Raw genomic sequence first — 25,435 nt, 5'->3', positions numbered from 1 at the left:
CTCAAACCACCACACCCTCTTCCGGTCTTCCTTGCTATTTGTGTACTGGCACCAGCTGCTGAGTCCAGTCAGTTAAAACTCCCATAATTTGGCTTTTGCCCTTCCTATCCAGTTTCCCTCCCACCGCTCTCTTTCACCCTTCCTACTTTGTGTGTGTGTGCGGTGTGTTTTCCAGATGTGTGTGTTTGTGTGTGTGTGCGGTGTGTTTTTGAGACATGCTTCTCTATGTTGCCCTGGACGTCCTGGAACTCACTCTGTAGACCAGGCTGATTTAGAATTCAGAAAGTGCTGAGATTAAGGGATGTGCCACCAGGTCCAGCAATCCCTTCTTTCAAGTCTTCGATTTTCTAAATAGCTTCCAGATTTGTTTACATGTGTGTGCATGTATACGCAGAGTTGCCATTTCTTGGTTGCCATTTCTCATGAACCATTCATCTCGGTCGTGTGTGTGTGTGTGTGTGTGTGTGTGTGTGTGTCAGACTCTGTTACCGGAACCTCCCCGCACTGGGATTATAAACAAATGGCACCCCACCCAGTTTTTTACATGGTTGCTGGAGATCTGAATTCAGGTCCTCCAGCTTGCAAGGCAAGTGCTGTACCAACTGAGCTATCTCCGGGAACTAGCTCTTGTAGATCAGGCTGGCCTCGAATTCACAGAGATCCACCTGCCTCTGCCTCCCAAGTGCTGGGATTAAAAGCGTGCGTCACCACTGCTCGGCCTGTAGTCAGTGTTTTTAACAGTCTCTAAATCCTTGTTATTTTAAGACTTTCTCCAAATGAGAGTTCTTAGGTCACTTGTAACAACTGCTCAGCTATAATTCCCATGAAAACGTGATGTTTTACAGGCCTGGACCAGGTTCGAAGGTAGTCAGTCATTTCTGAGGGAATGTGGCAGCCAGCCCTAACCTGATGGCACTGTGTTACTGCATGCACAGGGGAAAAAACCTGATGCTATCCCAGTTATCAATGAGCCTTCTTTCCAGTTTCCCTGGGTGGTCTGGTTTGTGTGACAACTTACACATCCCCTGTGATGTCTAAGGAACCTAACCCAGTACCTGGCACCCCTAATAGCTGTTGACCTTTGTACTGAAATGCCGGGGAGATCCTAGTGGCCTGCAGCTGTTACCCATGTGAGAGAAGAATTAAAACGGGATTACTGCTGTGTATAATGGGGGCCAGAAACAGCTGGATGGAGTGAAGCACTTTTATCACCTTTATAAACCCTTCCTTCAGCTCAGCTAGCTTTTTTTTAAAGATTTATTTATTGTGTATACAATGTTCCTACTGCCTGTACACCTTCATGTGTACATGTACACCTCCATGCCAGAGAGGCCACCAGATCTCATTACAGATGTGGTTTCCAGGAATTGAACTCAGGAATTTGGAAGAGCAGTCGGTGCTCTTAACCTCTGAGCCATCTCTCCAGTCGTCCGCTAGCTTTTGACTTGACTCTCAGGCTGTTGTCCTCCTGCTGGCATTAAGAACAAAATTCATTTCATCTGAATTCCGACTAAGTCTAAGTCTTTGGTTTTCCCTGGTGGATTGGAATTCCACAACAGTTAGGAACATCTTTTGTGCTGAGGGTCCTGTGTATCCGCAGGATCTTTCCGGGAAGTGTAATTGCTGATTACAAGTTATTTATTTCCCATGCTGAAATGCTCACCCCCAAAACCAATTTTATTCACTATTTACCACACCAGAGATAATGATAATAGAGAAATCTGTCACTCCACATCAATTATTTCCAGTCAAGGGGCTGGGCTTGTAGTTCGGTGGCTGAGCATTTGCCAAGTAAGCAAGAAGGCCCTCAGTTCCACTTCTTCCACCACCAAAAAAAGCTGGGAGGTAGAGGCAGGGTTCAAGGTTTTTTTCAGGTACATACTGAGTTGAAGGCTAGCCTGGGATAGGTAAACCCTTGTCTCAAAAAAAAAAAAAAAAAAAAAGAAAGAAAGCAAAATAAGAAAGGAAGAAAGGGGGGAAAAAGAAAAAGAAAAATCGAAACTCCAAACTAATCAACCAAAGGCGAACTCAAAACAAAACAAAAACAATAACAACAACAAAAATCAAAACAACAACAAAAATTCAAAACCCATTTATTACCAACCTAGCAAACTTGGGCACCTCTAGTGCACATACAGTCGCCTTTCGAGTACCAAAGATGAACTGAGACACAAGCAGTATCCGCGGTACAAGCCCTCCCCTAGAGTCTCGCTGTTCCCCACGCCCAGCTTCCGTTGGCCCACCTCTCTAGGGAGCTAAGGCCCCAGGCTCAGGACAGCTTTCCTTCCTCCACCCACTCCTCGCTGTGCCCGAGGGCCTCCTTCCTCTCCCCAGCTCGCTGCTGAGTCCCTTCCGGGCCGCCGTAGCGCGAGCGACGCGGGAGTTCGGCAGCCGCGTCGCCTAGGCAACGGCTCGGCGGCGGGCAGCGGGCGCCAGGCGGCCCCGGGGAGGCGCTACGCGCCGGCGGCCCGGGCTCCGCGAGGCGACGAGGCGGCAGGTAAGCGGCGGCAGAGCGAGCGGGCGGGCGCGGCTCGGAGAGGAGCGATCCACAAGGCTACCGGAGAGGGACGGGCCGCGAGGACGCGGGGCAAGGACGGAGGGCTGGACTTAGTCCCTTGGGCCCGGGAGCGGGCGCCTGCGACGCCCTCTGACCCCGGCCCGCTTCGGGTGGGTGCGCTTTCGGCTTTTATTCTTACGCATCTCTTGAGGCTCATTGGAAAGTTTTCTTTTTAAATAACGTATTTTTAAAGCTCCTTTTCTTTGACGGTTTGTCGTCGAGTAACTAGGAACTGAAGAAAACGTATGCGTGTGCCTCCCGGGGGGGGCGTCGATATTGGACTTATTCCTGCGTCAGTTTTCGCACCTCTACAATGGGGATAATGTCTTATAAGATGATCACAAAATGTATTTATATTTAAGATGTGCGCTGTGTGGGAGCTTGCCTTGTTGCTACTGCTGCGAGGAACATCAATGAGGATTTATTGAGAACCAGGGCCCGGGCTGATCGCCAGCGGTTTAAGGAAAAAAAATGAATGAAACATCATGTCCTTAGGGAACTCCACTCCAGTCCGTAGACCTATGGACAAGAATTTGGTATTATTTGAGCTGTCGTTTTGCACGTACAGGAAACTGAGCGCAGAGAGAGCAGTTGTGGACCTGAAGAAGTGAGAGTGGTGGTCCTAGAGAGATTACACAAGAAGATTACTTCCAAAGGAGATAGGAAGTCGGTCGTTGTGTTGGCCAGGAGTTGGAGTCGAGGCTGATTGTTAGGAAGACAGAACCCTGAGGAGACAGCCCGACTTGTAGAGAATCTCCCAAGAATTTTAGGCTGGAAGAGAATCTGAAAGGCAGAAATAGTTTCTACTTGATGTTTGAGAGATAGGACTTGGCTCTTCCTGACACTTTTTTTTTTTGGGGGGGTAAAGTTTTAGGAAGTTGGGATTTTATTTTTGGGGTCTTCAGGGGATTGCTTGTTTTATACAGGGTCTTATTTATGGCCTGTAGACTGGCTAGTTGCTGTTACATCGCAGAGGCTAGCCGTGAACTCCTTGTGTCTGTCTCCATCTTCTGAGTTCTAGGATACAAGTGTGAGCTGGCAGGGGATTTTAGTCAGTAGGTGGGTGTGCTTCATCAAGGGTAGATCCCTCACCCTCTTTAATCTCATCACTCTTATTTTTGTCTGGTTTTCCGAGATGGGGGTCTTACAGTGTCATTCTGGCTGTCCCAGTACTCGCTCTGTAGACCAGGCTGGCCTCGAACTCAGAGATCCACCTGCCTCTGCCTCCCAAGTGCTGGGATTAAAGGCGTGCGCCACCACTGCCCGGCAGTCTCATTGCTCTTATTTTTCACTTTACAGTCATTTCTTTATGGTAATTCAGAAACCAGATATAGAATATTGTCATAGGTCTTTTTCGTTATTAAAACTAAATACCAGAAAAAATAAAAAGGGTAGCTTTTCTGACCATAGCCTTTTTATAGCAAAAGCCCTGAAGTGGCTCAGAGTGTTGCATATTACAAGATGGGGAGTTTGAGGGTTCCTCTTTTTGTGGTGCTGGAGGTTGAAGAAACTCTTGCCCATATTAAGCAGGTGCTTTGCCTCTGAACTTCACCCTTGGCCTTCTCTCAAGAAGTTCCATTATCCAGTCACAAGAATTCCAACCTAATGGCCTTATCTACTGCTGGTTCCCTCCCAAAGGTCCCACCTCTAGACACTGGTTTCCACTCTCTTCAGCTGCAACCTCCTAGTGGAAGTGAAATTTCAACACTTGAGCCCTTGGGAGATAGATGGAAACGATAGCAAGTCTGAGGTGCTGGGCACTGTGCACACTGGAACGAGAAAGCTGGTTCCCGTCATGGCCTTCAGAGCTTAGGTAGGAAATTGGCCTCTGACGGGTGGCTGTGTGATGGGCGTTGTTAATGGAGTACTTCTGGTCAGGTGAACACAGTCTAGTTTGAAGGTTTGGGGAAGGAGTAGTGTGAGTTAGCCCTGTCTGGAAAGATGGTGAGAAGGTAAAGGGACAGAATTTCAGACACATTCGAAAGCAGTGTTACAGAGCCCAGCATGGTGGCACCTGCCTATCTTCCCAGCCCTTTGCAGGTGGAGGCAGGAGGGTCTAGAGTTTAATCTCTGGCTACATACAAGTTCAAGGCTAGGCTGGACTGAGTGGAACCTTTTTTCAGTACACACATATACACACAAGTTCATTACTCTGTTTATTTTGAGACAGACTCTCGCTATGTAGTCTCTCCCTGTTTGGCCTGGAACTTGCCTTGTAGACCAGGCTGGCCTAAAACCCACAGAGATTCATCTATCTCTTCCTCTGGAGTACTAGAATTAGAAGTGTGCCACCACACCTGGCATTAATAGTTTATTTATGGCGGCGAAAGCAGTTGACTACAACTGGCAGTGGAACATGAATACTGACCGGTTGTGGCTCACACCTACACTCCCAGCACTCAGCAGGCTGGAGCAGGAGGCTCAGGAATTTAAAGCTAGCCTGGGCTGCATAGACAGGCCTTGTTTCAACACCCCCCCCCCAAACAAAACAAAACAAAACAATGATACTGAAAAATAATGAGAGAGATTTAAAAAGGGCCCAGCTCTGAGGGTTGCTGCTTTGTACCCTCTTGGAAGAGCCATTCACTTAAGTGACACCAAGAAGTGACTCTGGAAGAGGAAACCAAGGGAGTGTGTGATAATGAAGGCCCAGGGCAGAGGTCAGCATTGTTAGATGCCACCCAGATGGCAAGTAGAAGACGTTAAAGTAAGAAGGTGCCATCTGAATAAATAAGTTCCAGGGGTCACTAGGGACCCGACTGAGCAGATGTGTTGAAATGCCGGGGGCGGAATCTATAATGTCCCAGCTTCTAAGTGTTCAGTGTAATGTATCAGTGGGATGAGGTAAGAGTGGGATGTGAGAAGACCGAGTGTAGGCAGCTCTGAGGAGGGAGGGAGAAGGCTGGAGAACGGTTGAGGAGTAAGGGAGGTTTTTTTGTTTTTTGTTTTTTTTTTTTAAGCACAGGAAAGAGTTTAAATGCAGTTGGCCTAGAGCTGATGGGAGGAAAAAGGCTGAGAAGACAGGGATGGAAGGGGAAACTGATAGCACAGCTTTCTCTGGAAGGCAGGAGTCGACAACTTAGGGAGAGAGGTTGTTGCCGAAAGACATGCACCAGTGGAAGCAACAGACGGACAAAAGGCAGCAGCATGGAGAGCAAGCCGAGCTCATTGTTGGCAGATAGCAGGCCTCTTTGTACTAGTATCACATGAAGCACTTCTTATGCACTAATCTCAGTATAATTGGTCCTTTTGGTGGAGTGGGTTGCTGGGGATTGAACTGAGGGCCTTGAGTGTTCTAGGTAAGCACTCTACAGTTCCCTAATAAAATCGTCTTTATAAAAACCTTGTGAGTCAGGCCCTGCCTGTTATGATCTCCAGTTTATGGATGAAAACTATGGTAAAATGCTTACCTGAAAGCACATTATATTTTGGTCCTGTGTTTTGGTTTGCTGAGCTTTTGTGTGTGTGTGTGTGTGTGCCTGTGTGTGCAGGTGTGGGTTCTGCTCTGTCACTCCATCTTTCACTGAACCTAGAGTTAGACTGGTAATTAGCTGGCCTCAGGGATTCCCTTTCCTCCATCTACCATAGTCCCGGGGTTTCAGGCATACACAGTCACGTGTGTGTGTGTGTGTGTGTGTGTGTGTGTGTGTGTGTGTCTGTGTGTAAAACCTGAGTGTTCGTGCACCATATGCGTGCAGGAGCCCTTGGAATTGGAGTTGTGAGCCACCATGTGGGTGCTGTGAATCAAACCTGGATCCTCAGTAATAGGTAATTGTAGCAACTGCCCTTAACCCAGAGCCATCTCTTAGCCCCACCCCCATCTTTTTATGTGGGTGCTGGAGATTGAAACCCAGATCCTTATGCTTGTGTAGCAAGTACTCTTCCTGAGCATCTCCTTAGCCCAGAGCTTTCACTCTTAGTCACCACCCAGATGGTGGAATTTGTACCTTCCATAGTATGTGCTGAGAAAACTCAAGAGGTTAACTTCAAAATACTTAGATATATAATGCAGTTAACTGAGCAGACAGCCACAAGAGAGAGAAAGGACCACGCCTTCTTCTTTCTCCCTTTCTTCTTTTTTTGATGCCAGGGATTGAACCCAGGACCTCGAGCATATTAACCACCTGCTTGGCCACTGAGCCACACCTTCATCTCCCTAAAGCAATAGCTTTGTAAAAGCAGTAATCATCAGAATTGTAATTGTAGGAGGAATGGCAGTAACCACGTTAAAGGCACATACTAAGCAATATACTTAGACATGCTGGACCTAACCACATAGGATAAGAGCTGGCTGAGTGGTGGGAGGGCAAGGCAAGAATGGATGACAGGGTGACAAGAAGGTTTTCCCAGGGAACATTAAGGGTGCTGGTACCACAAAGTGGGCAGGCAAAAGCCGGTCCCAGGAGTAGGACATCATCACCAGAGAGTCTGCAGAGATGTTGGCCATGGTGATTTATGGTGAAGAAAGGCTAGACACAGACTTTGTTTGATGGGCACTTTAGTCATGAGAAGGGGACAAGGTGGCTGTTACATACACTACAAAGATAACTGCATCCTGTGATTATGTGTAAGAGGCAGTTTGTATGTTCCTAATGTTTTTGAGAAAAAATATCTTTTTGAGAGAAATGTATTTGTAGGAAAAGTTTCTGGAAATACTAGTTTTTGTTTATTTGTTTTGTGTCTGAGGCAGGGTCTTACTATGTCATCTGGCTAGCCTTGGATTTGCTATATAGACCAGGCTGGCTTCTGTCAGTTCCGCCTGCCTCTGCCTCTGTCTCATTTTGTTTTTTAAGACAGGGTCTCACTATGTAGCCCTGGCTATCCTATGACTCATTATGTAGACCAGGCTGGCCTCAAATTCAGAGTTCTGCCTGCCTCTCCCTCCTGAGTGCTGGGATTAAAGGTGTACACCACTATGCGGGGCTTGCTTCTGTCTCTTGAATGCTGGGATCAAAGGTGTGCATCACCAGCTTAAATATCAGTTCTTTAAAAAATGTTTTTAAGGAGTTGGAGAGATGGCTCAGTGGTTAAGAACACTGACTGCTCTACCAGAGGACCTGGGTTCAATTCCCAGCACCTATATGACAGTTAGCAACTGTCTGTAATTCCAAGATCTTACACCCTCACACAGACATATATATTGGCAAAACAACAATGCATGTAAAATAAAAATAGTGGGGTGCGTGCCTTTAATCCCAGCACTCAGAATGCAGAGGCAGGCTGATCTCTGTGAGTTTGAGGCCAGTCTGGTCTACGGAGCCAGTTCCAGGACAGCTAGGACTGTTACAAAGAGAAACCTTGTCTCAAAAAACCAACCAACCAACAGACAAACAAATAAATATAAAAAAATATTTTTTTTAAAAAGTAAATAAATGAATTATAATTAAAGTTTTTTAGAATTTATTTATTATGTATACAGTGTTCTGTCTGCATGTTTGCCTGAATGCCAGAAGAGGGCATCACATCTCATTACAGAAGGTTGTGGGTCACCATGTGGTTGCTGAGAAATGAACTCATGACCTCTGGAAGAGCAGCAAATGCTCTTAGCCTCTGAGTCATCTCTCCAGCCCTAAAAAATATTTTTAAGGTTTATTTGTAGTAAAGGATACATAAAATCTGTCATTTTCTAATAACAATTTTAAAATATAGGTTTTAATAATATTAAATACACTTGCATTGTTGTTCAACCAGTCTTGCAAAAGTCAAGGCTTACATTTAGTTTTTAAAAATTTCATATATATGCCGTGGGGGTGGTTATGGTTCATGCCTTTAATCCCAGCACTTGGGAGACAGAGACAGGCAGATCTCTGTGAGTTCGAGGCCAGCCTGGTCTACAGAGCAAGTTCCAGGACAGGCTCCAAAGCTACACAGAGAAATCCTGTCTCAAAAAACAAAACAAAATAAAAACTTTTGTGTATATAGCTGGGCACATGTCTTTGGTCCTGGTACTTGGGGAGGCAGAGGTAGGAGGATTTCAGTGAGTTTGAGACTAGCCTGGTCTGCATAGTGAATTTCAGGACAGCTGGAGCACAGTGAGACCCTATGTCCAAAAAACAAAATAAAACAAAAGGATAAATACAATAACAAGTCCATAAATTTTGTTTTTCTTTCCTTGAGACAGAGTTTCTCTGTGTAACAGTTATCCTGTAGACCAGGCTAGTCTCTGTAGGAGGAGGCCACTCCTTAGTTCCTTGCTGCTCAGCCCCGAAATAACCACACGGAAACTGTGTTAATTAAATCACTGCTTGACCCATTAACTCTAGCTTCTTATTGGCTAACTCTTACATTAATTTAACCCATTTCTATTAATCTGTTTATCACCACATGGCAGTGGCTTACCGGCAAAGATTTGGCATATCTGTCTCTGGTGGCTCCATGGTGTCTCTCTCTCTCTCTCTCTCTCTGCTTTCTCCCTCCCAGTTTAGTTTTCCCCACCTAGCTCTGTTCCCCTACAGCTCTGCGATAGGCCCAAAGCAGTTCCTTTATTAACCAATGAAAGCAACACATAGAAAGAAGAACCTCCTATATCAGGCCTCAAACTCAGAGAGCTGACTGCCTCTGCCTCCCAAGTGCTGGGATTAAAAGTATGGGCCATTACCATAAATCTTTAAAAAAGAATAAGAAAAGCAAAAAGAATTTTCAGGTTCTGGATGCCCTCAAACCATCACCTTCTCTTCCAAAACCCTGAGATATGCTTCAGAGCATTCTGGAGGGAGCCAGCTGCCATGCTGGCATTTGTAAATAACTCAAGACTTGGACTTTCTGAAAGATGTAAGTTCATACTCTAGTTTTGTCCTCAAAGCAGCTCTGTGAATATTGAGGTTTGGGTTGAGGTTAAGTCCTCTAAGCCTCTCAGGATTCAGAAAACCTGACGAATAAAGTATGAGGGTAAATGAAATAAATTAGCTCACATAAGTCTTTTTATCATGTTCATTTATTCATTCTATGCTCTCTCTAATGCTCTCTTGATGTTCCCCTTTCAAATGTTCCCCCTTTTTCTTTTTTTATTGATTTTTATTGAGCTCTACATTTTTCTCTGCTCTTCTCCCTGCCTTCAACCCTCTCCCAAGGTCCCCAAGCTCCCAATTTACTCAGGAGAGCTTGTCTTTTTCTACTTTCCATGTAGATTAGATCTATGTATGTCTCTCCTTAGGGTCCTTATTGTTGTCTAGGTTCTCTGGGTTTGTGATTTGTGGGCTGATTTTTTTTTTTGCTTTATGTTTAAAAACCACCTATGAGTGATTACATGTGATAATTGTCTTTCTGGGTCTGAGTTACCTCACTCAAAATGATGTTTTCTAGCTCCATCCATTTGCCTGCAAAATTCAAGATGTGATTATTTTTTTCTGCTGTGTAGTACTCCATTGTGTAAATGTACCTCATTTTCCTTATCAATGTTCCCTCTTGATGTTTGTCTTTTGATGTTCCTCACTGTTCTTCCTATCCCACAAGGTTTCCAATTTACATACCCATACAGACATAGTTAGCAATTCCATAGGTGATAACAATGGTACCAAGCATGCATTTCTTAGGGCTCACAGGATGTATAAAAGACTGACAAGGTAGGTGCCTTATGTCTCAGAAGGGGCATGGCTGTGAAGCTCTCCAGAAGATACTAGGAGGATTAGAATGCAGCTTGCTTCCCACCCCTACCCCTCTGGACTAAGTAAGCATCCTGGTGCTGTATCTGCTGGCACCCAGGTGAGAAGGAATTTCTTTCTCTGGGGTTGGTTTAGCAACCCAAGCTTTTTTCCTGTATATTTTGGGATAAAAATACAGTTAATTTCCTAGACTAAGACCTTGTGTCAAATGAAAGGTAAAGGTAAGTACAGAACAGCTTCTTAGGGTAGCAGCACAAAAGCCAGTAGATTACACCTTCCTGAGTCTGCTGCTAGGGAATTCAGGGCCACCTAGACCTGTTTATCAGTAAGAGCAGATATACTGTCTCTCCTATTCAGTGCCTCCTACTTAGGGCTCCTTTCTTTCTTTCTTCTTCTTTTCTTTTCTTTTTTTTTTTTTTGTCCTTTGTTTTTTTTGAGACAAGGTTTCTTTGTGTAGCTTTGGAACCTGTCCTGGCACTGGCTTTGTAGACCAGGCTGGCCTGAACTTGTAACATGGGGGTTCTGTCCTGTCCATTTCCCTCAGCCATTTGGTCCCAGAGAAAATCACACAGAGAGTCTACATTAGCTATAAACTGATTGGCCCATTAGCTCAGACTTCGTATTAGTTTTTATAACTTATATTAACACATTATTCTTATCTATGTTAGCCACATGGCTCAGTACCTTTTTTCAATGGGCAGGTCACATCCTGCTTCTTCGGTGTCTGGACAGTACTTTGGAAAGAGCTTCCCAGAATACTCCTGTTCTCATTGTCCTGCCTCTACTTCCTGTCTGGTTGTCCTGCCTATACTTCCCGACTGGCTACTGGCCAATCAGCGTTTATTTAAAACATAATTGACAGATGAACTCACAGAGATCTGTCTGCCTCTGCCTCCAGAGTGGTGGGATTAAAGGTGTACACCACCATGCCTGGCTCAGGGTTTCTTTCTTGCCAATAAGTCCTGTCAATAAGGATAATTGTGAAGGGCTAGCTTTATGTAGATTTGACTCTAAGAACAAAGGTTTGTCTGAGTGAATGCTTTCATACCAGGGTCCCACGATGTGGAAAAGGTCATCCAGTTGCCCATACAGGAAGATGTTATCTCAGTGAATGATTTATATACTGCTGGAATATTTCAGGATGAATCCATTATGGAAGTGAGAACAGCCATGGCTTTGCAAGATTTCTACAGAATTGACAGTGACTATCCAAAAGACAGGTGTTCCTGAAGCTCTGCAGATCGGGTTCCTCATTGGATGGAATGCACCCCCATGAATTTGTCTAGTGATCTGTTAGCTGTACTTTTACTGTGTATTGGTTGTGGCTCACAGCATCTGTGAGGTGGGTGAAGAACATTCTGGTTTTCAGAGGGGAAGCTAAAGATGAGAGGATTCAGGAGACCCCTTCTGGAAGCTGTTTCCTCTACATCCTGGGGCAAAAAAATCTGAGCTTTCCTATGTAGTTCCTATATTTTTGCCCACCCTCTCTCCCTCCATCCCACCTTTCCTTCTCAACTGGAGATTGAACCCAGGATTAGGTGAATTATAATAACGCTGAGCATAAATATCCTTAGCCCTGGTCCCATGTTTCTTTTGAGACAGTCTCTAGCCCAGACTGCAAGCAGGGGAAGATGACTTTGAATTTCTGAATCTATAGATGCTCTCCGCCATGCACAAGTTTCTGTGGTGTTAGGGATCACACTCGGCCTCAAGCATGTTACACTAGGCAAGCACTCTTAACTGAGCCATGCCCAAGCCCCTGTTCTTTAAAGACTTTTTGGAGACATGTTCCAAATATCTTATAGAAAAAGGCACCTTGGGAGTTACAGTGACTTTGTCTTGCTACTTTCAATGGTTACAGCTTCTCTACCAAGATTCCTAGCTTTTCTCTTGCATTGATTCTTGGAGAAACTGTTCAAAGATGGCAGCATCTACGATTCTGTGTTTTACATAGTAGGTTTAGTCAAGGGTGAGCTTAAAAACCTTTGATTTATACTTTGATAATTTCATAAGTATCTTTATCCTGTCCTCCTTAGCTACCCCTTTCCCACTCCCCTGATGCCCCCCAACATGCCCCTTCCCACTTTCTTGTCTTTATTTATACTTTGACAATTTCATAAGTGTGTGTGTGTGTGTGAGTGTGTGTGTGTGTGTGTGTGTAGAGTCCAATTAGTGATTCCTGATGGGATGTTGACTGATCTTGCTGCCTTGATCATGCAGGACGTGTGCATTTATCCATAGGTGTAGTGAGTTCATGGCTATGTTGTGTCCAGAAGACAGCACTTCACAATGCTCTTCCTCATCTTCTGACTCATACACTCTTTTCCCCCTCTTCTGCAGTGTTTCTCAAGCCTTGGGGACTGTGAGACAGATGTCTCATTTAGGGCTCAGTAATCATGGTCAGTTGTTCTCAGCATTTTGACGGTTATGGTTCTTCATTAACTACTGCCTGATACAGAAAGAAGCTCTGACTAAGATTAGGAGCAACACAGATATGTAGATAGAAATATTTTGAAGGTAGTTTGACAACATGAAAATTTAGCAAAAATAACAATAGTAGGTTTGTTTCCCTCCAGAGCCTATGATGTCTCCACCTGTGGTCTTTTGACCAGGTTTATAGTACCAGCCATGAACTCCTCATGTGGATCAGGCCTCAAATCCAAGCAGAAAGTGGTCGGTGACGTCAGTAACAGTCATGCCACTATTGTGCTGGGTTGGTGTTGTAGTATGCAGGGCCTGGTGCTGGGTGAAACCATTACTATCTTTTCTTCTCTGGCAGCCTGAATAACACAGTCTGGCACTAGAAATCCAGAAGGACGAAGAATAGGAAGCACTCTTAACTGAACATCTCTAGACCCCTTAAATAAATCGTAAAAAAAAAAAAAATGTCAGCTGAGGAAATGGCTCAGTGAGTAGAGTGCCTGCCTGGTGAGATTGAAGACCTTAGTTCAATCCGAACACCCTTGTAAAGTTAGGTATGGCCACATATGTCTGTAATCTCAGCTCTAAGGAAATGGAGACAGGAGAATCCTTGGGCTTGTGCATGGCCAGCCAATCAAGCTGAATTGGCATGTTCTGGGTTCAGTGAAAGATCCTGTCTTACACACACACGCACGCACGCACGCACACACACACACACACACACACACCATATGCCCTTTGACTTCTGCATGTGTGAGCACCTATGTATGTACACACACACATCTTTAATCTCTATTTTGATACAAAGTTACCACAGAAGAATCCTACCTTCTTCCCAACCCTCCCCGGGAGCCACCATAATACCATAAAAGAGAATGTGTCTTTCCAGACCTGATTTGTGATTTGCTTTTGTGGTTAACAACCTTTGTTCTGTGAGCCAGTTACTAAATTTAAATAATGCTTAATATGTCAAAAACTTGGACTGCCCTGAAGAGTTCTACATAATGGAAGTTCCTTCTTTTTCTGATTCTTGTGGTGCTTTGAACTTTCTTTTTATAGCATTTCTCATGACTAGTCCCTTCCATAATTACTTTTGCAGTGTGTGTGTCTATGTTATTAAATCCTTAGCTTGGTGAGGACAGGAGTCCCTCACTGGACCTTTACCCATCTTACACATAGTTGGGGTTTGTCTGTGTTCTTGGAACTAGTGAATGAATCAATGCCTCTTTCTTTTACTGCAGAGCCCTCTTCAGTAATACCGTTTTAGGAATTCACTGTTAGTGGAGCTTGTCTTCTGGCCTCTTGAGTGGCTCAGATTACGTGTTAGGGGAAAACCCATACATGTTTAAAAGGTAATTTCAAACCTAAACAAAAGAAGAGCAAATAGTATAAAGTAATCTCTATTACCCACCATAATAATTATAGTATTTTAGAATGAGTTATGTTTTGAGATGAAGGTGAAGAGAACACAGGGCCTTTAGGGTACCCATTTTGATTTTCTGGGGAGAGATGAAGGGCATGTAAGATAGGCAGGGTAGATAAAGAGGAGCTGGTGGCCCACAGACAGACCAGCCTGCCTTTAGTGAACCGTCATTGTGAGCACTACTTGAGTTGACATACGGAAGTGCAAAGTGTTTGGGTGGCAGCTTCACTCCAGCCCCTGGCATCCATATATTCAAAGAGTCTGGAATGTTGAGGTGCAAGCTCCACCCCAAGCCCCTTCCCCTGGAGTTGTCTTAGTCCAGACTCCGCCCCTGAAAAAGTCCACCAAATGATGACCCCTCCCCCAGAGCGACTCAAGACCACTCCCACAGGGTATTTAAACTGCCCCCTCCCCCCCAGAGAACAAACACATGGTTTTCCAGTCTTCCTTTCCTCTCTGGGGGGCTGGAAAACCATCTGGGAGCATTTGTATCCATTAAACCTGGACCTTTTCTAATTCGGTTTGATTTGGTCTGATTTGGATTATTGCGTTGGCGGAGAAACTTTTCACAAAGAACAGTGGCCACTGTTTGGTGAGTGTGACTGAGGTGCCACTGCTGCTGTTGGCATCATGGTTGTCACTGCACAGCAGGAGAAAGACAAGTGTGGCAGCCGAGGCACTCAGCTTGGGTGCCACCCTTTCCAGGCTACAATGGTCTTCATATGAGAATGGGGCTCCTAAGAGTATATAAGCCATCTAGCCGGTTAAAGCATCACAAGTAATACAAGTAAATGTATTCTGAATTAACCTTAAGGACTTTTTTTCTAGAGTATTCTGACTAGAGGGATTCATATTTCTGGGATGTTTAGGGGTAATAAACTAGTGCCTTATATGGTTTCTCATTCTGAGATTTCACGAACCTCATCTCCAGATCCACTTGTCAGCCCAGCAAATAAATCTTAAAACACAGTATGTGTTTTTCTAGTTGCAAAAAAGGCATGTTTTATTGTTTGCCTGTTTGTGAGCTCTGTAGACCAGACTGGTCTCAGTGTGTGGGAGTCTTCCTGCCTCAGCTTCTTGGATGCTGGAATTACAGACATGTACTATTATGCCAGGTTAAAATGTTTGTTTGTTTTCATTATTTTTTAATACAGAGTCTTACTATGTAGGCCTGGTTAGCCTCCAACTTAGAGATCTACGTACCACCTCTGCCACTGAGCGCTAAGATGAAGGGCATATGCCACCCAAGCCCTGCTAAACTGTTTATTTCTAAAGCATGAAAACAGCTTCGTTTCATAGTTCCATATATGTGCTGGATTTGAAACGCTTATCAACCAAGTTGATGAAGGAATAAAAATCATTTCCTAAGGAACCCTTGGCTGAGGGGCAGTGCGTCTGTGAAGTATAAACAGTGGCCTTATTTGCTCAGCTCTCTCAGTCACTTGTCAGCTCCTAATTAAAGATGGTGCCATAATCCACAGATTACTTACTGTGCTGCTTCCCCTAAAGCCAGGATTTCTGGAGAAAAATTACTTTTATTTTTCTTTTAAATGAAAATTGAGTTTTAAACTGACTGCCTTCTCCTCAGTGCTACAAAGAATTCTGATTATTCAGAACATTTTTTCCAAAACACACGCAGTCTTATCTATCCAGATAAGAATTTGATTCTGTGGGAACAGAGATGGATTATCCCTGGTGGTTCTATAAACGCCTGCAGTATTTGTTTAGACAGGACAGTCAGCTCTCACATCCCCTGGGTCACAAAAACCAAACCCAGGCCAGAAAGCCAGTGCACTAGACCCAAATTCTTAGGAAGTCTTCAATCTTAAATATTTCCTTAAAAAAACAAAAAAGCAAAAAACCAACTAGTTGCCATTTAGGCTTGAATTTTTAAGTATTGGGTTGTTGTTTTGATAGCATAGGTTAGCCTTAGCATTTGTTTTTTGATAGCATAGGTTAGCCTCCTTAGCAGTTGTGATTTATACCATCTTGTAATTTACAGACCTCATGGAAATTAAACCCCAGCTTTATAATCGCCAAATAAACAAACATAAGAGCAGTGCCCCAAAGCCACCATTAACCTCATTAGCAGTTGAACTCATCATCCCCTCCCCCCACTCCATTCCACCCCACCCCCTGGACTTCTTTTTCCTGTTTTCAGTGTATTTGGTTGATACTTATTTTCTTCCTTCCTTCCTTCCTTTTTTTTTTTTTTTTTGAATTTTCAAGACAGGGTTTCTCTGCAGCTTTGGAGCCTGTCCTGGAATTAGCTCTTGTAGACCAGACTGGTCTTGAACTCACAGAGATCTGCCTGCCTCTGCCTTCCGAGTGCTAGGATTAAAGGTGTGCGCCACCACTGCCCGGCTGATACTTCTTTTCAAGGGATCTGGCACAAATCCTGTCTGATCATCTTCTAGCCAGCGTCTTACTAAAAGGTGCATTGCTTCTAGTTCACTTTTCTTCCCAGTGGATTGGCTAGTTTGCTTTTGACATAGGATCTTCCTACATAACCCGCACTGGCCTTGGCTGGTGATCTCATCCTTCCTGTTCACCTCTTGTATTGGCATTATACATATGTACCAGCATGCCTGGTGCGAGCTTGCATGCATGCATAGGTGTGTGTGTCTGTGCGCGTGTGCGTGCAGCCGCAAGTGTGTGGAAGTTGGAGGACAGTCTTGATCAAGGATACTGTCCTTGTCTTCCATCTTGTTTAAGCGGGGTCTCTGTCATCTGTTGCTGTATATGCAAGTCTAGGTGGCCTGTGAACCTTTGGGGATTCTCCTGTCTTTGCCTCCCATCTCTGTGTAGGGACATTGGGATTCTAAATGGATTCTGGGGATTCAAACTCAGGTCCTCACACATGTATGGTTAGCTAGTTCTTTACCCACTGAGCCATCTTTGGCCCCTGGCTTGATTTTCATTATTTTGAGAGCACTATTCTTTCTTCTGAATTATTGTCTCTTTCAATAGAATCTCAACGGATTTTTTGATCTTACTTGTTAATCCTTGAAAAGTGAAATTGTTACTAGGTTCTTTTTATTTTTTAAGGTTGACTCTCAAGCAGCCCAGGCTGACTTTGAACTCTCCTTGTAGCCGAGGATAACACTGAATCGTGTCCATAGTTTGAGCAGGGCATTGGTGGTGGGTGAGGTATAGAGCAGTTCTTTGCCCAATAGTCAGCATTATCACACGTGGAGCCAGATCCAGGCGGACTTGCTGGAATTGCTGTCCATCTTTGGAGACCGCCTCAGCTGCTGCTACCTGTATTTCTGCCGATCAGAAGAAGCCTTTGTTTTGTTTTGTTTTTTCAACATAGTGTAGCTTTGGAGCCTATCCTGGAACTCACTCTGTAGACCAGACTGGCCTCAAACTCACAGAGATCCTCCTGCCTCTGCCTCCTGAGTACTGGGATTAAAGGTGTATGCCACCGGCCTGACAAAATTAAGGTTTTACATTTTATTCTTGTTAAATTTGAGCCTTAAAATTTTGAATAGAAGGTTTTTAGTATTAAAATGAAACTATAAACCATATATCTAGCTCACAGAGGGACTGATAACCTTATTTTTTCTGATCTTTTTACAATGTGCTTTTACAAAATATCACAAGTTTTTTTTTATATGACTCAGTTTATAGAAGTAGCTGAAGCTTAGCAAAGTTAGCAGAGACAGAGGCTAGACATACATCTTCAAGTCAGTTGTTTCTTTGGTTTTGTTTTGTTTTGTTTTGTTTTGTTTTGTTTTTCGAGATAGGGTTTCTCTGCAGCTTTGGAGCCTGTCCTGGAACTAGCTCTTGTAGACCAAGCTGGTCTCGAACTCACAGAGATCCGCCAGCCTCTGCCTCCCGAGTGCTGGGATTAAAAGCATGCGCCATCACCGCCTGACTCCAGTTTTTCTTATATAAACCTTAATCCTAAAACATCCATTGTTTAAGTGATTAGATATATATTTCTAGGTCAGTTCTTTGTTATCCTGTGTAGACCTTTACAACTTGAGGAATTTATGAACCTTATTCATCAATCATTTGTTGGTTTGTTCTATTTTTCATAGACAAGAATTGCATCCCATTTACATGTGTAGTAGTATACTGTAGCACATCTATTTTTCAAACAAGAATACAAGTTACATACAGGCATGTTGTAGATTACCTATGTATAGATTGTTTTAAACTATCAATTTTTTTTTTACAAATTTTAAGGTACCTTTTTTTAAAAATATTTTATTTATTTATTTATTATGTATACAATATTCTGTCTATGTGTCTGCCTGCAGGCCAGAAGAGGGCATCAGATCTCATTTCACATGGTTGTGAGCCACCATGTGGTTGCTGGGAATTGAACTCAGGACCTTTGGAAGAACAGTCAGTACTCTTTAACCTCTGAGCCATCTCTCCAGCCCCTTAAGGTACCTTTTTGTTAATAGATTTTACAGATTTTTCAACCACACCCAATGAACTTCCAAATGCTAAACTACAGAAAGTTTACACAACCGTCTTTCCAATGCTAAGGTAAGAGAAGTTTATACTTTAGCAGAAGGTTTCGAGATGGAAGAGAGGGGAGTCTTTAGAGGGTCATACAGAGCCAAGAAGAGGAGCATGAGACAGCAGAAATTCCTCTTGGGAAGAGTGTACTTTTTAGTTGTTTTAAAGCACATAGTGTCGTGAAGGTGGGGGTGTTCTGTTTTGTTTTCTCCATCACAGAGTCAGGTGGCCCACCTGACCAAGGACAGATTTTTGAGGAAACTTTTAAATAAGCTTGCTTAGATTTGGAGTGGGAGGGCCATAACTGAACTCTACAGCCAGATTTATTTTTAACGAAATAGAATAGCATGTAACAATTTTTAATACTATCCATACCCAAGAGACATTTGAATCCTTGTAAAACTGAATTTAGTGATCAGAGGGACCAACTTGAGTACGCAGAGTAAAGAAAGCTCAGAGACAAGAGCAGGGAGTAGAGAGAACTTGGAAGAGATTTTGGGGTCCTTTGCTTCTGCAGTGGCAGTAGTTGTTATAATCTTTGGGAATTTAGACATGAAGGGTGCCATTTCTGCCCATTGAGCTGCACAGAGGCCACGCCTTTTGCAGAAATACAGCGAAGCTCTAATAAAATCCCTGTGTCCAAAGAGGAGCGAGGTCAGAGAAGACAGGTGAGGAGTTGATGGAGCAGTTCTAAATGAGCTCGCTGTGGTTAGAGCAAGCAGGAAAGAAGACATCCTTTAGAAGCAGAGCAAGGAGAAGGTGGAAGAGGCTTGGGGGAAAGGGTCACAAAGAAGAAATCTACCAGGATTACAGTACAGAGACGGATAAGTGCCTCTAGCAGAGAGATGCCCCGAACCACAGTGGATAAGCATTCAGCAGACTCTAAGCATGCAGCAGACTCTAGTGAGCCAACAAGAGACATTGCCTTTCCAAGTGATAGGTGCCCAGCAGAGCATAGCAAGCTCCAGGAGCCAGGTGGACCAAGAAGATGCTTAGAGAGTGGGCTAGGAGAGGCGAGCGGCTGCTAGAGGGGTGGGGAAGGAGTAGCTGAAGAGGCCGACTCTAGAATGTGGAGTCAGAAATGATATGGTGGGTGGCAGAAACCAGCAGAAACAAATGATCCACACCTCAGGAGAGTCAAATCCCAGGTTTTAGTACCAGATGTATTCTAAGGGGTACAGTAAAAATACTGCCGACATGACCGGTCCATGGTATGGTTTAGGGACAGCTTTTATTGTAGATGAGAGGGAACAGCTAGAGGCATTTGGAAGAGTCCAGAGCAGAGAAAAAGAGACAGATTGGGAGATTGGGAATAGCAAGGACTATCTGTGAGAGAAGGGCGGGTAGCAAGAGAGGAGGTAGTGAGAACAAGAAGAGAGAGAGAGAGAGAGAGAGAGAGAGAGAGAGAGAGAGAGAGAGAGAGAGAGAGAGATGGGGGGCAAGAGAGAGATAGCAGGGAGTGGGGAGGAGGAACCTTGTTGTTACAAAGAGAACAGATGGGAGGAGGGAAGCCTGGGGAGGCTAGTGTGGACTTTGAAATGTTTAACAAGTACTTGTGAGTAGGGACTGAGGGAGCCTGGAGGGTGGAGTGAACTTTGATATACAACCACAGGTATATGTGAATGGAGCTGTATGTCCCTTCTGTCAGAGGTAAGGAGAATGACTTCTTTTGGTGAATGGGAACTGGTTTCAACATTCCTGAGGAATGCTGGCTTTTATCTGACCACAGAAATCCTCCTGAAGTCCAGTTTGAGCTCTTTTCTAGACATAGCGGCAGCTTGAGGCCTTGAGATCTAGCACTCTTCATTACCTGTGGATCCAGCTCCTCTTTAGGGCCTCCAAAGCCCTGGGGATCCAGCTCCTGCCTTCCTCTCCTGCTGCAGCCCTTCCTTGGCTCCTTGGGTTCTAGAAAGCTGGAGCATCCTGCTCTTGAAACCACGCTAGCTCCGGTAAGAGCACTTTCCCTTCTCTCTGCCTGGGAATCTTTCCTGGCATCTAAGAAGATGCCAGGAAAATGCTGATCTCTCTTTTTTCCTTAGTCTAAAATGCTACTTCCTCTAGATGAGACCACACCTGACCACTCAGGACAGCTGACTCTCCTGCTTCCTTTAGTCATTGGCCCATTACTCTGTTTAATTTCTTTTGTAGAATTTGGTATTGTCTAAAATTGTCAGGTATAAGCAAGCAAATGCCGTGAGCAAAGTCACTGGGATGAATTCTTGTGTAGGCTGGGACCAAGTCGTAACATGGAGCCTTCCATATGCATGCATTCCTTTTCTTTCTACACTGCTGAAGATTGAACTCAGAACCTTGAGCATGCTAGACAAATGCTCTACTGCTGAGCTACACTGCTTCCGCTGTATCTGTTTCCTGTGGAGACCATTTCAGGAGAAAGACTCTAGTCCTGTCAACTTCAAAATATTGCTTGCTGACTATGTCAGCTGATCTCCTTGTAATGGCAGAATGGGGAGCTTACTGAAAAGGAGTTTGAGGTGAGCCCTTTACAGGGCTGTCATCCCAGCACTTGGGAGGCTGTGGCCAGGAGTGCCATGAGGTGGCCCAGCAGTTAAGGGTGCTTGTCACATAAGCCTGACCACCTGAATTCAATACCCTACATTAAGATGGGAGATGAGAGCTGGGCCATGGTGGCACACGCCTTTAGTCCCAGCACTTGGGAGGCAGAGGCAGGTGGATCTCTGTGAGTTCAAGGCCAGCCTAGTCTACATAGCTAGTGCCAGAACAAGCTACAAAAGCGACGCAGAGAAACCCTGTCTCAAAAAAAAAAAGAAACTGTCTCCACAAAATTGCCCTCCAAAATGCACACTATGTCACATGCCTCCCCCCAGTAATAATCAGTGAAAATAAACACAATGAGGAGTCTATGGTAGTAGGGTTACTCGAATCCAAGAGTTCCAGGCTGTGTGGGTTTCATGCTGAGGTCCTGTCTCATGGTAGAATGCTTGTCTAGCATCCAGGAGGACCTGGACTCCATCTGCAGCAGGAGGGAGCAAGTTCTTCAGAGAGCAGATGCAACAGCCTGGATCTCAGTACTGCAGCTGGGAGGAGGTAGGCTGTGGGGGCACAGAGCAGGGGGAGCACCGAGGGGCTCCATTGCGCCAGTGGAAACATTTGCTTGCTCTTGCGACTTCTCTGAGAAGGATCAGTGGGGCCTGGCTGACTCTGATTAGCTGAACTGTTCCCTTTATAGAGCCGTGACCGAGTCTCTGTTTTGGATGTACTTATATAATGTATACCACCTGTTATCTGTGTATTTTTAGCAGTGGGGTTCGGGTAATCCTAATCCTGTCTGGAAAAGAGCAACTGTTTACCAGAAGCGCTTTCTCTTGGCTTTGACTCACGCTGACTCACCCTCTTTCCTTCCCACTGCCTCATAATCATCTTGCCTGGGAGGGAATTTTTTTAGGGAATTCAGTTAGCTTTTTTTTTTTTTTAATTTATTTAAACTTTACAAGGTTGAAAGCCATTATTGACTTCATCTCAGGAAAGGCTGAAGTTTATGCCAGTGAGATTGATACCATATAGCCAAACATAGCACATAGCGTTTGCGTGGGCTGAGTGATTGGACAAGTGGCAGCAACGTACATGTGAAGAGGGGGGACATTTTGCTCTCTGAAAATTGTGTCACCTTAGTTTCTGTTGGACTTGGACATTTTCCTTCTCTGAGATAGGAGCAAGAAGCTGAACTGGAGCCAGGGCTGTGATGTCCTCATGATGGGCTTAAGGCGGTGGGGCAGAATTCAGACAACCTATCACAGGAGCAAAATGGGAAGGCCTACAGGGCAGAATGACTCATACCCTATGTCTTCATTTATCATTCATTAAATGTGTTCTGTTGTTCATCTGAGACACTCTAAACACCAGGACTGCAGCCGTGAGTAACAGAAACACTGCCTGCTGTCAGGCCTGACAATTGTATGCTTGCCTCTTTCTCTGCTCCCCACCCCTTGAATGTTCCCGTTTATTTTTACTGTAGCAGTGTTGGCGGGGATAGGACTCGGGACCTCTTGCATGCTAGAACTGCATTCTATCACCGAGCTACAACCCAGTCCGCATACTTTATAAATGTAACGGAGCATAGTGTTGTCTTGGCCTGCTCGTGTGCTCTGCATGTGACTGACATGAGGAAGGCAGACTTCCTGGAGGAGAAGGCACAGAAGCAGAGACTGCTGAACAGTAAGGGTTAAGTAGGAGAAAGGGTCAAGATGGGGTGGAATGGCCAAAGAAAGTTGGAGGCTAGAAAAAAGCTGTAACTCTGGCAGCCTTGAAGTGGTGGAGGGGAAGAGCTCGCTTTGGGAAGACCTGAAAGGAGTTGATGTGAGGGAAGGACAGTGAGAGTTATACAGTATGCATGTATCTGCAGACTTTAGCAAGGTCTGGTCACAAAGAACTGGAGACCAGTCATTAAGTGGGAAGTTTCATTAACCTGAGTAAAGCTTGCTTATGGGGGAAAGCTGTGGCAAATGCATACTCTCATGGGACTAGCAGCCCAGACTTAGCCTGATGCAAGATCAGTGGGGAGGTGGAACGCTAGCTTACTGCCAACTGCTAGCTGAAATGGACCAGGGCTGCACTGTGGGGGCCTATGGCTGCAGGGATTCTCAGCTGGAGAACACACCAGCCAGTGACTGGCAGTCGGTGTTTTGAGGACAAACCTCTCAATGCTCCATAGGAGCCTAAGTGTCTGTACAGAGTACAGCAGACAGTTTCTCAAGCGTGCCTTAAATCCTTTCCAGAGTCTGCATTCTGAAGAAAGTCTTGTGAAAAAGGAAGCTGTTGCCAGGCATGGTGATACCAAGTTCTTAATCCCAGCACTCAGGAGGCAGAAGCAGGTAGTTTGAGGCCAGCCTGGTCTACAGAGCAAGTTTTAGAACAGCCAGGGCTATACAGAGAAACCCTGTCTTGAAACACAAAACAAAAGAAAGAAAAGAAACCTTGTGGTAGTGGTGGCGCAGGCCTTTAATCCTAGTACTCGGAAGGCAGAGGCAGGCGGATCTCTGTGAGTTTGAGGCCAGCCTGGTCTACATGAGCGAGTTCCAGGACAGACAGGGCTATTACTTAGAAAAACCCTGTCTCGAGAAATAAAAGAAGAAGAAAAAAGAGGAAGCTGCTGAGATGCTTGGTGGGTGAAAGAACTTGCCATATAAGCCTGATGACCTGAGTTCAACCCCCAGTGTCAACTAAACTCAGCAAGTTATCCTCTGACCTCCACGGTGTGCCATGATTCTCACACACACAGCACACACAAGGAAAAAGTCTCCTAAAAGTATGAACAGGGAGAGACAGTACTGGCTAGGCTTCCCTCGCCAGTCTATGGAAGAAGCAGAGAGGAGTCACGGGAATTGTTTCCATTGCCTATAGCCCGCGAGACTCTTCCTCTTCCAAATGTGCAAGCATATCGTTAGGCTTTGAGCTGTAGATTTACTGCTTATTGGCATCATTTAAGTGTTCTGTTTTAAGATGAAGGTTTTTGAAGTGATACCAGACATCATTAACATTACTTGACTGTTTTTGTTAATGTTTTCCACTCTGACCCAGCAGCACCCACTGGGGTTGACCATAAGCCCTAATGGAGACCAGACAAGGGCTCTGTACCACTGAACTACACCCAGAGCCAATTGTTTGTTTTTGTTTTGTTGTTTTTTTTCTTTTTATGAGTTTTCAAATGAATTTATCAAAGAATGTTCTTAGGAAGGGGTCAGTATATTTGTTATTTTTAAAAGTTGTATTTCTACATGTTATTATTTTTATTTTTTTAATTGTTTTTATTGAGCTATATATTTTTCTCCGCTCCCCTCCCTTCCTCCTCACTACCCTTCTACCCTCTCCAGCATCACCCCACGCTCCCAATTTACTCAGGAGATCTTGTCTTTTTATACTTCTCATGTAGATTAGATCCATGTATGTCTCTTTTAGGATTCTCTTTGTTGTCTAGGTTCTCTAGGATTGTGAACTGTAGGCTGATTTTTCTTTGTTTATGTCTAAAAGACAGTTATGACTGAGTAATATGATATTTGTCTTTCTGGGTCTGGGTTACCTCATTCAATATGATTTTTTTTCTAGGTCTATCCATTTGCTTGCAAATTTCAAGATGTCATTTTTTTCTGCTGTATAGTACTCCATTGTGTAAATGTACCACATCTTCTTTATCCATTCTTTGGTCAGGGCATTTAGGTTGTTTCCAGGTTCTGGCTATAACAAATAATGCTGCTATGAACATAGTTGAACACATGTCCTTGTGGCATGATTGAGCATCCTTTGGATTTATACCCAAAAGTGGTATATATGCTCCCAATTTACTCAGGAGATCTTGTCTTTTTCTACTTTCTACTTCCCATGTAGATTATATCTATGTAAGTCTCTCTTAGTGTCCGCATTGTTGTCTAAGTTCTCTGGGATTGTGGTTTGTAGGCTGGCTTTCTTTGCTTTATGTTTAAAAACCACCTATGAGTGAGTACATGTGATAATTGTCTTTCTGTGTCTGGGTTACCTCACTCAAAATGATGTTTTTCTAGCTCCATCCATTTTCCTGCAAAATTCAAGCTGTCGTTATTTTTTTCTGCCGTGTAGTACTCCATTGTGTAAATGAGCCACATTTTCCTTATCCATTCTTTGGCCAAGGGACATTTAGGTTGTTTCCAGGTTCTGGCTATGACAAACAAAGCTGCTATGAACATAGTTGAGCACATGTTCTTGTGGCACGATTGAGCATCCCTTGAATATATACCCAAAAGTGGTATTACTGGGTCTTGAGGAAGATTGTTTCTTAATTTTCTGAGAAATCGCCACACTGACATCCAAAGGGGTTGTACCAGCTTGCATTCCCACCAGCAATGCAGAAGTGTTCCCTTTCCCCCACACCTTTGTAGATTTTTTGTGTTCATTTATATAAACTTTTATATCATTAGCAAATAGTGAGAGTTTGACTTCTTTTCTGAT

At 44.2% G+C, this 25,435-nt stretch overlaps 1 protein-coding gene across 8 annotated transcripts in view; it reads left to right on the top strand.

Annotated features, from left to right (window-relative positions):
• Window positions 1-2,370: 2,370 nt before the first annotated feature.
• The window catches only part of Pkig (cAMP-dependent protein kinase inhibitor gamma), an 80,923-nt gene continuing 57,858 nt past the window's right edge, over window positions 2,371-25,435 (top strand). Inside the window, exon 1 of one of the 8 annotated variants that reach the window (XM_085697037.2) lies at window positions 2,371-2,497. The gene's annotated coding sequence lies outside the window, so the exon portion shown is untranslated. Of the gene's footprint in view, window positions 2,498-2,547; window positions 2,668-4,230; window positions 4,371-18,484; window positions 18,506-20,105; window positions 20,129-21,524; window positions 21,545-22,348; window positions 22,371-22,520; window positions 22,673-25,435 lie in introns of those variants that run through there. The other 7 variants (XM_048440976.3, XM_048440977.3, XM_048440980.3 and 4 more) reach the window with 7 other exon arrangements.

Source organism: Myodes glareolus, chromosome 10, assembly GCF_982192425.1.
Source record: "Myodes glareolus chromosome 10, mMyoGla1.1, whole genome shotgun sequence".
Lineage (NCBI taxonomy): Eukaryota > Metazoa > Chordata > Mammalia > Rodentia > Cricetidae > Myodes > Myodes glareolus.
The sequence above is the reverse complement of the archived record's forward strand: the minus strand, read 5'-3'. Positions and strand labels throughout refer to the sequence as shown.